The sequence below is a fragment of the Lactuca sativa genome, chromosome 4 (genome assembly GCF_002870075.4).
Source record: "Lactuca sativa cultivar Salinas chromosome 4, Lsat_Salinas_v11, whole genome shotgun sequence".
Classification (NCBI taxonomy): domain Eukaryota; kingdom Viridiplantae; phylum Streptophyta; class Magnoliopsida; order Asterales; family Asteraceae; genus Lactuca; species Lactuca sativa.
This window is the reverse complement of record NC_056626.2, coordinates 38694745-38707920: the sequence shown is the minus strand read 5'-3', so window position 1 is coordinate 38707920 and position 13176 is coordinate 38694745.

The window sequence follows — 13176 nt, the reverse complement described above, 5'->3', positions numbered from 1 at the left end:
TCCCTAGAATATAAGTAGCCTCTCCCAGATCCTTCATAGCAAAATACTTTCCAAGCCAAGACTTAACATCTTGCAAGGTTGGAATGTCGTTTCCTATAAGCATTATGTCATCAACATACAATACAGGAAGGTTACTATAGTCCCACTAGCTTTGACATATACACAAGATTCATCTTCACTTCTAGAAAAACCAAACTATTTGACCTTCTCCTCAAAGCAAATATTTCATCTGCAAGAAGCTTGTTTCAACCCATAGATTGATTTCTAAAGCTTACACACTCTATCTGGATAGTTTGCATCCACAAAACCCTCTGGCTGACTCATGTAAACATCGTCAATAAACTTCCCATTAAGAAAGTGGTTTTGACATCCATCTTCCAAATTTCATAGTCATGAAATGCATCTATGGCTAGCATTACCCTAATTGACTTTATCTTAGCTACTGGTTAAAATGTCTCATCATAGTCGACCATGGGGTTTGAGTAAAGCCTTTGCAACCAGTCAAGCCTTGAAAGTGTGTATATTTCCATCTATTTCAGTCTTCTTCTTGAAGATCCATTTGCACCTCATTGTCTTACGACCTGGTATATTATCAACTAAACTCCAACTTGGTTGTCATGCATGGACTTGATCTTGTTGTCCATTGCCTCTTGCCATTTGGCAGCCTCAGGGTCAACCATTGCTTCCTTGTAGTTAGAATGTCCATCCAAATTTACTAGTGTACTATCACTGATAAACATATCACCATCTATAGTAATATGGAAACCATAGAGCTGATGCACCCTGAGTACGCTGGGCGTACTAGGAGTACGTTGGGCGTACGCGATCAGTGCCCAAACCCTATTTTCGTGGTTTGAGCCCTATTTAAGCTCCTTAACTCCCCCAAACCCACTCCATTCTCAGCCTCCACACCTCCAACACCCCTTCCATGAAACCCTAACCCTAGTTGAGCCTTGTATGCTAAAAGAAGGTGTTTTTAGTGACTTGGAGTATGCATGGTGCACCTTGGATAAGAAGGAACTTCTTGGAGAAGTTTTCGTTGTATTGGAGCTTATAGATCTGGACTTTGTTCACCTTGATCTATCTTCTAGAGGTATAAAGTTTGAATCTTGATAATGTATTTGTTAGATCTATCTAGTTTTGGATGCTATGAGCTTTTGTTCATTTTAGTGCATAAAGTTTAGATCTTGAAAATTTGTGATCTTGTTATTGATAAAGTTGGAAACTTATCCATCTAAACATCATTTTGATTCAGATCTAAAAGTTGGAGACTTGTACTTAATGGATTAATTTGAAAAAGATGAACTTTATTAAAGACTAGATCTTGTTTGTTAGGACCATTCTAATGGATAAAGTTTGAAACTTTATCCATTATAAAGCTATTATGAACTATAAAAATGTGATCTTTGCCCTTCTATCCCTTTCATGAAAGAGTTGTGATGTCTTAATGGGTTAAGAACTTAGGGTTTTCTTGGAAGTAGGTCCATATTGGTTTTGGGGACCAATCGGGTTATTAGGCCACAATGGGCTTTTATTGTTTATTGTTTGGGCTTTGGATTGCCATTTTGGGTTTTGGGATTTTTATGCATTTTGGAGTGGGCGTCGGATTTTTGGATTATTGGGTTAATTATTGATTAAAATTGTATTTCTTTTGTTAGTTGGTGCGAGGTTATCCGGTTCAGTGGTCCGAGCAGTTATTTGGTTATCAACAAACTGAGGTGAGTTTCCTCACTGTATTTAGCGGGTCGAAGGCACTAATGTCGGCCCATGGTTTGTTATGCTTAGTATGCTTGTTGTCTGTGTGACTCTTATATGTGTTTTATGTTTTATGTTTACCGAGAGGGGCTTGATGTCGGGCGGAGCCTGATGAGTATATTGTATGCTAGTTATCTGTATATGTTTTTATGATTACCGGGTACGAACCGATGTCGGGCAGGGTCCGAAGGCTAGTTTGTATGCTATTTTTCTCTATGATTATGGTATATGATGTGTGTTTATATGTTTATACCGGGCGGGGCCCGATGCTAGGCGGTGCCTGATGATTGAAAGATCTGTATACCGAGCGAGGCTCGATGTCGGGCGGGGCCCGATGTTGGACGAGGTCTGATGTCGGGTCGTGCTATTTGTTGATATGTATGGTATGTGGTATTTTGGGGAACTCACTAAGTTTTGTGCTTACGGTTTTCAATTTATGTTTCAGGTACTTTTGTTTTCAAAAGGAAGGGTTCGGCTTGATCGCAGCTCATCCACCCATGTTTCCGCATTATGATGATTTTGAGATTATACTCTGATAACTGGTTTCTTACAAAGTACGTCTAAATTTTAGCAAAGGAGTATTGAATGTTGAATTAAAGATAATTAATGTCTTGGTTGAATTAAAATCTAAATTTTTACCTCATTATTTAGGGATGTTACAAACCCAGCCTCTCCTTCACCACCCTTAACGAAGTTCACCATAAAGAAAAGTAAAATTAACATCTCATGTGTAACACCGTAAATTTCAGAACAATTTTTCATTTAAAAATAATCGTTTAATTCATAAAACACTTTTCTTAAAATCTCATTCATAATCGAATTACAAAACATAACTCCATTTTCACTTGCATAATAAACCAGGATCTTCAAAACATGACTCTTTCTCTGGTGTTTACAATCGAGCCGGTGCCGTCCCGTGATCCTGAGAGAAACCTGAAACACATAACACAAAACACTGTAAGCACGAAGCTTAGTGAGTTCCCCAAAATACCACACATAACACATATTAGCCACTCGAGGCTATAACTCTGTGGGTCTGTGGACCCTACTCTGTGAACCTTCCGGTTCTAACTCTGTGAACCCTCCGGTTCTAACTCTGGGAACCTTCCGGTTCTAACTTTGTAAACATGCACATCATAAATCACATAGAAATAATGCAGTACATAACATCCCTAGCATACAAATACTCTATCACATAACTCTGGTTACCTACTCAAGGTAAAGTATAGTGAGAAGACTCACCTGGCAAGCAGTAAGCAGATATCCTCATGCTTGCATCTCGAACTCACCACCATCTATCACATAAAGTAAATGCTCTCATGAACATAACTCTCGAGACTAGACTCAAACCTCTCTTGGCACTCTCATAAGGGTAAAAGACCATTTTACCCCCTTCTAAGCCCAAAGGCCACATTGCTGACCAAACCCTAAAAGTCAACATAAGTCAACGGTAAAACTTTGACCCAACTCGTCGAGTGCACTCTGGTGACTCGGCGAGTACACACATGTCCACTAACTCTTTGTCCCGCTTGGTACGTCGAGTCCCTCCCTATGCTCGACGAATCATACCAGACAGGAATCGCGGGGCCACCCCGACTCAACTCGCCGAGTCTCAAGAACAACTCGACGAGTACCGCCTTGAACTCCAGTCCTCTAACCCCCTCCTGACTCACTGAGTCATCCCCCAACTCGGCAAGTCTATCCACTGAGCAATTTACGTGAAACCCTAACCCTACTCGCCGAGTCTCAAGAACAACTCGGCGAGTTCATGCCATGCACAAACTCTACTGACCTCCTGAGGTCAGATCTGTTTCCCCATGATGGGTTTTATGCATAAGAACAATCCTATGTGCTCATACAAACCCTAATGCTTGGATCTAGGTTTCTCTATTGTACATGCTTTGAATCCAAGACTAATAAACTAAGATCTAACATATTATAAACTGAATTAGGGTTTAGAGAATTACCTTTGATTGTTATATAGTAATAACAATTAATTCCTTGCTTGGATTGGCTTCAAAAGCTTAGTGCCTCAAATGCTGCACCTTTAATGGAGTCACAAACACCATATACAACTTGGATGAAGAGGAGAAGAAGAGAGGCTGCCCAAAAACGGCTAGAAACCCTAGAGAATCAGTTGGGCACGTTTTTGGAGCCTAAGGGGTCCTTTATATACTTGTGTAGGCTGCTAGGGTTTTAGTAAAAACCCTAATGGACAGCTTAAACTCTAAGCAGCCCATGGAACCTTCTGGATAAGGCCATGGACGAAAATATGATGAGCTTCCATCATAATTTCGTTAACCCCTTGATCCTTTAGCATTCCTTAGCCCAATAACTCAATTATCCAATAATTGCAGTCCAGTCCCCTAAGTTTAATTAATCTCTTTTAGCCACAAAATTAATTATCAATTAATTCTTGACTAATATTAATTAAACAATATGATTTCTCCTTTAATATATTATTCTCATAATATATTAATAAATCATATTTAAACCTTTTTCTCCTTAAATCATCCTACATATTGCTATGGTGAAGGCAACCCAAAAGGACCATGCTCATAATCGGGTCAACTACATACCAAAACAGTTATGGACTTAGACACTAATCCAACAGTCTCCCACTTGGATAAGTCTAATAACTATTTTACGTATGACTTCAGAACCTGATCAGCAATTGTAGCTTTCAAAAGCCGCTGTCAACTCTGATCTTATCAAATAGCGTGTCCTTTAGATAAGGGATTATATATTCCTCCATTCTCAAGATATCGTATAGACAAAAGACATGAATTTCAATCATTCTCTCTATACTGTTTCCCGACTTCCGATTTATGACGACTGATAACAGACTACAATTGAACACATCAACTTAGTCCCGGCTTGGCCAAGCGCTTAGTTGTCATCACTAAATCATCGAGAGGCCCATAGATATCGCTTTTATCCTACTTTGGGTAAAAGGAATGGATAAACTTCGACTCAAATGCTCGCTTGCATTTATTAATCGAATCACACACAACAATAAGTTTTATAACACCAAGTTACTGGTGCGTTTACTTATTATCAATGTGTAACCGACCAACAAATAACAACTCACATGTCTCGGTTTCAAGAATATACAATATTATCGTCTCACTAATCACTCGTGATAAAACCATGAAGTGATCCAAGTGAGCGTGGGTTTAATCCAATACTTTAATCTTATCAAAGCACTCATGAACTCTGCAGCAAACTTGTGCTATGTCTAAACACTTCGGACAATCTACAGACAGATTCATGACAGTCTTCCTTCATACTTACTTCCAACGTATGACCGACTGTGGATGTTTGAATAACCTAGTTATTCTGGAAGTCAAAACATGCAAATTTAAACATAACAATAAAACTTAATCCAATATGGCCCCAAACTTGTGAGAGTAAATAAAACACTTCTATTTATCCACCATATTGATTACTCATTATTTATTATTTAATGTTTCGGATAATCAACTCATTACTTGAATTACAACAACAATTGTCCCATGCTCTAAGCATGCACACTTTGTTTCCTATGGTCCATGCTTTGTGAAATAGAACAATTGTAAACTTTTCCAATGATTCTTATTTCACAACTCCTCAATCCCCATGGTTAGTGTAAGAACACAAGGTTCTTTGCTACTATTAGAATATGCTAGATTCTAACATTTTACGCAACGATCCTTTCGTAAAGTCATAGCACAAAAATCACCAAGACTTGGCTAATGAAATTACAAAGTATTTACTTAGAAATTGTTACAAGACAATTCTATAGACGCGAAGTCTCACATTCAAAGTACATTCCTTTGAACATCCTTCTTGCATAAAAGTTTCTAATCTAGACATGGATTCTTAATATCCAACTCCCAATATGGAAACATTTCCACATTTGCCATATGACAACTCATTCTTAATAGAATCTTATCTATTCATTATAATGTCGATATGGTCCATCCAATACCATGTCGGAATAGTGTCTAAGGCTGTAACTATATCCGGTTGTGCATGGTCCTTTTGGGTTGCCTTCACCATAGCAACTTGATAGGATGATTTATTAAGAGAGAATAAATATTATTAATATATTATGAGAATAATATAATGAATAATATATTTGTTATTTGATTAATATAAGTCATAGAATTAATTAGAATTAATTTGGTGACTTAAAGAGATTAATTAAATAAAGGGGTATAAACTGTCAATTGTTTGATAGTTAAGCTTTAGACTGTAAATCCATTTGGATATACTATGGACGGATTCTAAGAGGATTAGGATAGCTAAAATCGTCCATTAGAGATATCTAGGAATGGATTTGGATAGCCTTAAGAGAAGATTATCCAATTAGGGTTTAGGTTGTAACCCTTAAGGAGTCTACAAGTATAAATAGACCCCATGGCTGATGGAATTCGACACTTGACCTAAAGTAAGGAACCTCTGGTCGAAATTCCTCCCCTCTCCTCTCTCCCAAATCATCCTCTTTGCTTTGGTGTTTGTAAGCCATTAGAGGAGTGACATTTGTGACTCTAGAAGCTCCAAGACCTCAAGATCAACAAGGAACTCAAAGGTATGATTCTAGATCTGTTTCAATGTTCTTATTTAACCTAATTAGTAATTAGAAGTCTTGGATTCAAAGCATGTTTATTAGAAAGCCTAGATCCAAGCATTAGGGTTTTGCATGCGCACATAGGAAAGTTCTTATCGCTAAAACCCATCAGTGGTATCAAAGCCTAGCTTGGTTTTCTGTAAATTGTTGCTTGATTAACTGAAACAAACCTGCAAAATTCGATTTTTGGTTTCTGAGTCATGGACTCGGCGAGTCTCAAAGTGGACTCAGCGAGTAGGCCTGACTCGGCGAGTCCCTTTGTGCACTCGGCGAGTTCAGGTGTCAGGAATGGCCAGATTCGGGATTTCTTTGTGTTTATCTTATCTTAACTTACCATAAACTAATTAGATCAATATTAATTCGTTTTTCTGATAAATATAACTATTATCTTGATCTAGTTAAAGGTAATTATCAACTAATTAAATATTTGATTTCCTTATATGATAATTAATTAATTATTTTGATTATTTTGGTAATTATCTTAAAAAGAAATCTTGAATAAATCAAATATAGATAATTAGGATATTAATTGTTAATTGAAATTATTTGTTATTTGATCCTTCATGTTTTAAATGTTTAAAACCTACCCTCTTGTTTTGAAATTTACTTTTGTGATTAAAAGTTTTATTTTAGACAACTTAAATTTCAAACCCTAGATTTTAAAAGTTTTAAAATACAACCCTATACTAATATGATATTACTATAATAATATATATATGTATAACTAAATGCTAGTCTTACCGTTAGTAGGCCTCATTCACGAAGCCGATCTATAAGGTGGGTATAAGGTTGCGGCCTATAAAATGGCGCTTAATGGGTGTACACTCACACCTACCGCTTGCTTGATTGGTGGAGGGTCGTTAGCCGAACGGGTAGGATAGGGCAACCTCATCCTCTCATTAAAAGTATAATAAGAAATATAAAGTAACTACACATTTTTTAAAATTTCCCAATCCTAGTTACTTTAGGAAAAGTGAATTGATGCAATCCCATGAAATTACACTTTGCACCTTGCTAAGATGTTAGTGGAGCGTGTGTGGTTTACCGGCACACTAATTGGTTCTAAGCGAAGGTGGCAAAGGGTGATTCATTGTATATCATAGTTCGATGGAGCGTGTGTGGTTTACCGGCACATCGAATAGGTGATCGTTACAATGAAGGCACCATGTGAATTTGCATGGTAATTCACACCCGCTTTGTGATCCTCGGCATCCCAATCACAAACAAGAGGGGCATATCGAGATTTAAACATGCCATTGAATAGTTTCAATGAATCTCATCCGAACCTAGGAATTCTCAAAAACACTTAGGACTAATAGTTTAAGTTTCGTGATGGAGAATTAGTGAATCGTCATTCACTTACCTTCAATTTATTTGCATGTTAGATTACGGCATCCCTTTTCTAGTATGTAAATGTTATTGTTGGATCCTAGCCCTAATTTTTCTTATTGGGTGATAATTAGGGATTCTTATTCTAATCTATCTTTGTCCTTTTCTAATTGTAGATGTCGAACGCAAACAACGCTACTGCTAGTTCTTTCACATTGATGAGCCTTTGCCAAAAGGTCACCTTCGATGGAACGAACTTTAGCGAATGGATAAGATACATTCGCACCATTGCTCGCTATGAGGACAAAGAGTATGTCCTTGATGAGAAGCTCGAGAAAATCAACACCGAAATCGCTACTCCAGCCGAAATCACCGCCTTTGAAACTCATGAGCGAGATGCAACGAAGGTACATTGCATCATGATCGCCACCATGAACTCCGAATTCCAAAAGTCCTACGAGGACATGTACCCGTACGAGATGCACCAAGACTTATTGGAGAGGTACCACCAAAACGCGAGACAAGAGAGGTACGAGATTTTCACTAACATGATTTCCGCGAAGATGGGTCATGGAGAATCTCTTACCGTGCACTTGCAAAAGATGCAAAGGTATGTCGACCGCCTTCGCAAGTTAAATGTTGACTTCGGTGAGGACTTGGCGATCGACATGGTGCTTCACTCTTTACCTCCGATGTACAACCAATTTAGGATGACCTACCACATGAACAAAGAAGAGGTCACCCTAAGCAAGCTCCAAGGTCTCTTGAGGGTTGCTGAGAGCAACTTCAAGGACAAGTCTGTTGCACCCACTCCCAATCCACCCGCTGCTCCTGTCTTGGCTATTGGACAAGGGAAAGGAAAGAAGAGGAAAGCTTCATCGAAGAACTATCGCAAGGTGAAAGCCCGAGATGGTGCCTCTTCTAGTGGGAACAAAGTTGATCCTGCTAAGCCCTGCTCTAACCCAAAGGAGGCAGAGTGCCACCACTGCCACAAGATAGGACATTGGAAGAGAAGCTGCCCGGATTACCTACAAGCAATCAAAGAAGGAAAGATCAAGCCATCTTTCGCAGGTATATATACAATCAAATCTAACGATTCTAATCATGCTATTTCTTGGGTTCTTGATACCGGTTGTGGTTATCACATTTGTTCTAATGTGTAGGGACTAAGAAGAAGTAGGGATGTGGAGCAAGGAAGGATCAATCTAATCATGGGGAACAGAAGATCGTCGCCTGTGACCAAGATTGGAGTGTATTCCTTAGTGCTTAGGAATAGTTTAGTTTTAGATTTGAACAATTGTTGCTATTCGCCAGAAATGGCAAGAAACATCATTTCATTTCATGGTTTATATAGACAAGGATTTAGATTTTCTTTTAATAATGAGAATGGTTCTATTTTGGCTTATCTAAATGGTGTCTTTTACTTTGAAGCTATACCATGTAATGGAATATATGAAACCGTTATGATTGTTGATAACTTAGGAAATGATGTTTTGAATATTGATTCTTCCACTAGTATGGATAAATCATCCTTGTGGCATTGTCGTCTTGGACATGTCAACAAGAAACGCATAGCCCAACTCCAAAAGGATGGAGTGTTGGAGTCATTCGACCTTAGGGAAGATGACACATGCGAGTCTTGTTTGCTTGGAAAGATGACTAAGTCGCCCTTCACGAGCACTTGTGAAAGGGGCGAGGGTCTGTTGGACCTAATACATACCGATGTGTGTGGACCGTTTAGATCAACCACGAAGGATGGGAACCGCTTCTATGTGACTTTTACCGATGACTATAGTAGATATGGGTATATCTACTTAATCAAGCAAAAGTCAGACACCTTTGAAAAGTTCAAAGAGTTCAAGAATGAAGTGGAGAATCAATTGGGCAGGAAAATCAAGATGCTTCGATCCGATCGAGGAGGAGAGTACCTAAGTCTTGAATTCCACGATTATCTCAAGGAGTGTGGAATAGTTTCGCAATTGAGGCCTCCTAGGACACCGCAGTTGAATGGTGTGGCAGAAAGGCGTAATCGAACCTTATTGGATATGGTTCGCTCTATGATGAGTCGTGCTTCACTACCAATCTCTTTTTGGGGGTATGCCTTAGAGACTGCCGCCCATATCCTTAACCGAGTCCCTACTAAGAAGGTTGCCAAAACACCTCACGAGATGTGGACAGGGAAAGCTCCCTCGTTGGCACATATCAAGGTTTGGGGTTGCGAGGCTTTCGTAAGACGAGATACTCACGACAAGCTTGAACCTCGGAGTGACCGATGTATTTTCATCGGCTATCCGCAGACATCCTTTGGATATCTCTTCTATAGATCGAAGGACAATGTTGTCTTCGTTGCGAGGAGAGGAGTTTTCCGAGAGCGAGAACTCACAAGCCAAGGAGACAGTGGGAGGCAAATCGAACTTGAAGAGATACAAGAATCGATAGATGAAGGAACCTCTACCGCTGGCACTCAACCCGAGGAGGAAACTCCGGTTGAACCAATTGACGAATCCTTACCTCTTAGACGTTCCGATAGAATTAGAGTTCACCCCCAGTTTTATGGTTTTCATATTACTACCGAAGGGGACACGTATATTAGTGATGGTACACTAGTAAATCTTGATGAACCTAATAGCTATAAGGAATCCATGGCAGGCCCGGAGTCTGTAAAATGGAAAGAGGCAATGGATAGCGAGATCCAATCCATGTATGATAAGCAAGTTTGGAATTTGGTTGATTACGTGCCCGGACGTAAGACCGTTGGGTGCAAATGGATCTTCAAGAAGAAGACCGGCGTGGATGGGAACGTACACACATATAAAGCGCGATTGGTCGCGAAGGGCTTTACTCAAACTCCCGGAGTTGACTATGATGAGACCTTCTCACCAGTTGCGAAGATTAAATCTATTAGAGTGATGTTAGCAATTGCCGCATTTCATGATTATGAGATTTGGCAAATGGATGTCAAGACCGCTTTCCTTAACGGAAAGTTGGCTGAGGATGTTTACATGGCTCAGCCAGAGGGGTTTGTGGATCCGAAGCATCCGAATAGAGTGTGTAAGCTTGAGAAGTCCATTTATGGACTTAAGCAAGCATCTCGCAGATGGAATCTTTGTTTCGATGAGAAAGTCAAGGAGTTTGGTTTTGTACGAAGCGAAGACGAATCTTGTGTATATGTCAAAGCCAGTGGGAGTATAGTAAGCTTCCTCGTTCTATATGTTGATGACATATTACTCATAGGAAACGACATCCCGACTCTGCAGGAGGTAAAATCCTGGCTCGGGAAGTGCTTCGCTATGAAGGACCTCGGAGAGGCTTCTTACATTTTGGGAATAAGGATAGTAAGAGAAAGAAGTAAGAGACTAATTGGACTTAGTCAGAACACTTACTTAGAAAAGGTACTAAAACGTTTTAGTATGGAAAACTCAAAGAAGGGAGAACTACCGATACAAAATAATGCCAAATTGAGTAAGACTCAAAGTCCGAGTACCGATGCTGAGATAGCAGAAATGAGCCGAGTACCATACGCTTCCGCAGTTGGCTCAATCATGTACGATATGACTTGTACTCGCCCTGATGTAGCCTTCGCTTTGAGCATGGTTAGCAGATATCAAGGGAATCCTGGCAAAGCCCATTGGATTGCGGTGAAGAATATCCTTAAGTACCTTCGGAGGACGAAGGAATGGTTCTTAGTCCTCGGAGAGAGTGATGACTTGAAGGTGCGAGGGTATAGTGACGCCAGTTTTCAGACCGACAGGGACAACTACCGTTCGCAATCAGGCTGGGTCTTTACCCTAAATGGAGGAGCAGTGACATGGAAAAGTTCCAAGCAGGAAACCGTAGCTGATTCAACGTGCGAATCAGAGTACATTGCAGCGAGCGAAGCGTCGAAGGAGGCAATATGGCTAAAGAACTTCATCGGTGATCTTGGAGTCGTACCTGCCATAAAGGAGCCCATGGAAATTTTCTGTGATAACGAAGGAGCGGTTGCCTTGACCAAGGAACCGAGGGATCATGGTAGATCAAGACATATTGACAGAAAATATCACTTCATCAGACATCGTGTAGAAGAAGGACAACTCATAGTGAAGAGGATATCATCAGAAGATAACCCAGCAGATCCGCTTACGAAGGGACTGAGTAGGGTTAAGCACTTACAGCATGCTAGGAGTATTGGGCTGAAGGATGATATTAGTATAGATTAGATAGTATTAGAAACGTGTAATAGATAAATGTAATTGACATTTGATGATTAAATAAAGGAGTTTTATTTATGAGTAATGTTACTATCTTATGTTAATTGTTTAGCTATTGTTTCACTTTGCATGTTTTGACTTCCAGAATAATTGAGTTTATTAGGAATAATCGAATTATTCAAATGGTCCACAATCGTTCATATGTTGGGAGTAGATATGAATGAAGGTTGTCATGAATTGGTGTGTAGAATGTCTAAATGGTGTTAGACATAGCAAAGGATTGATGCAACGTTCATGAGTGCTTATGAACTAGTTTTGAGCATTGGAATAAACCCGCGCTTGCTGGAATCACCTTATGGAATACGATATAAAAGGTGATCGCAAGACGATAATATCATATAGTCTTAAAACCTAGATATATGGTTTATTATTTGTTAATTGATTGTACATTGATAATACGAAAACGCATCAGTAACTTGGTGTTATAAAACGTATTGTTGTGTATAGTTGGTTAATGAATAAGTAAATGCATATAAGTCGAAGTTTATCTGTAACTTTTATCTAAGAAGGTAAAAGCGATATCTCGGCCGCTCGATGATTTGATTTGACTTATGTGCCGGGCCCGGTCAGAACTGAATTGATGTGTTCGATTAAGTTCTATGTCAAATAAATCAGAGATCGAGAAACCTAAATGCTTGACTAACCATTCCATAGGATTGTCAGCATGATATCTAACAGAGGACTGTACGTTCCCTTATCTAAAGGACAAGATTGATTAGATCAGAGTTGACAGCGTCTTTGAGAGTTACGATTGCAAACCGAATTGTACTTGTATAGTTACTAGACTTATCCAAGTGGGAGACTGTTGGAATAGTGTCTAAGGCTGTAACTATATCCGGTTGTGCATGGTCCTTTTGGGTTGCCTTCACCATAGCAACTTGATAGGATGATTTATTAAGAGAGAATAAATATTATTAATATATTATGAGAATAATATAATGAATAATATATTTGTTATTTGATTAATATAAGTCATAGAATTAATTAGAATTAATTTGGTGACTTAAAGAGATTAATTAAATAAAGGGGTATAAACTGTCAATTGTTTGATAGTTAAGCTTTAGACTGTAAATCCATTTGGATATACTATGGACGGATTCTAAGAGGATTAGGATAGCTAAAATCGTCCATTAGAGATATCTAGGAATGGATTTGGATAGCCTTAAGAGAAGATTATCCAATTAGGGTTTAGGTTGTAACCCTTAAGGAGTCTACAAGTATAAATAGACC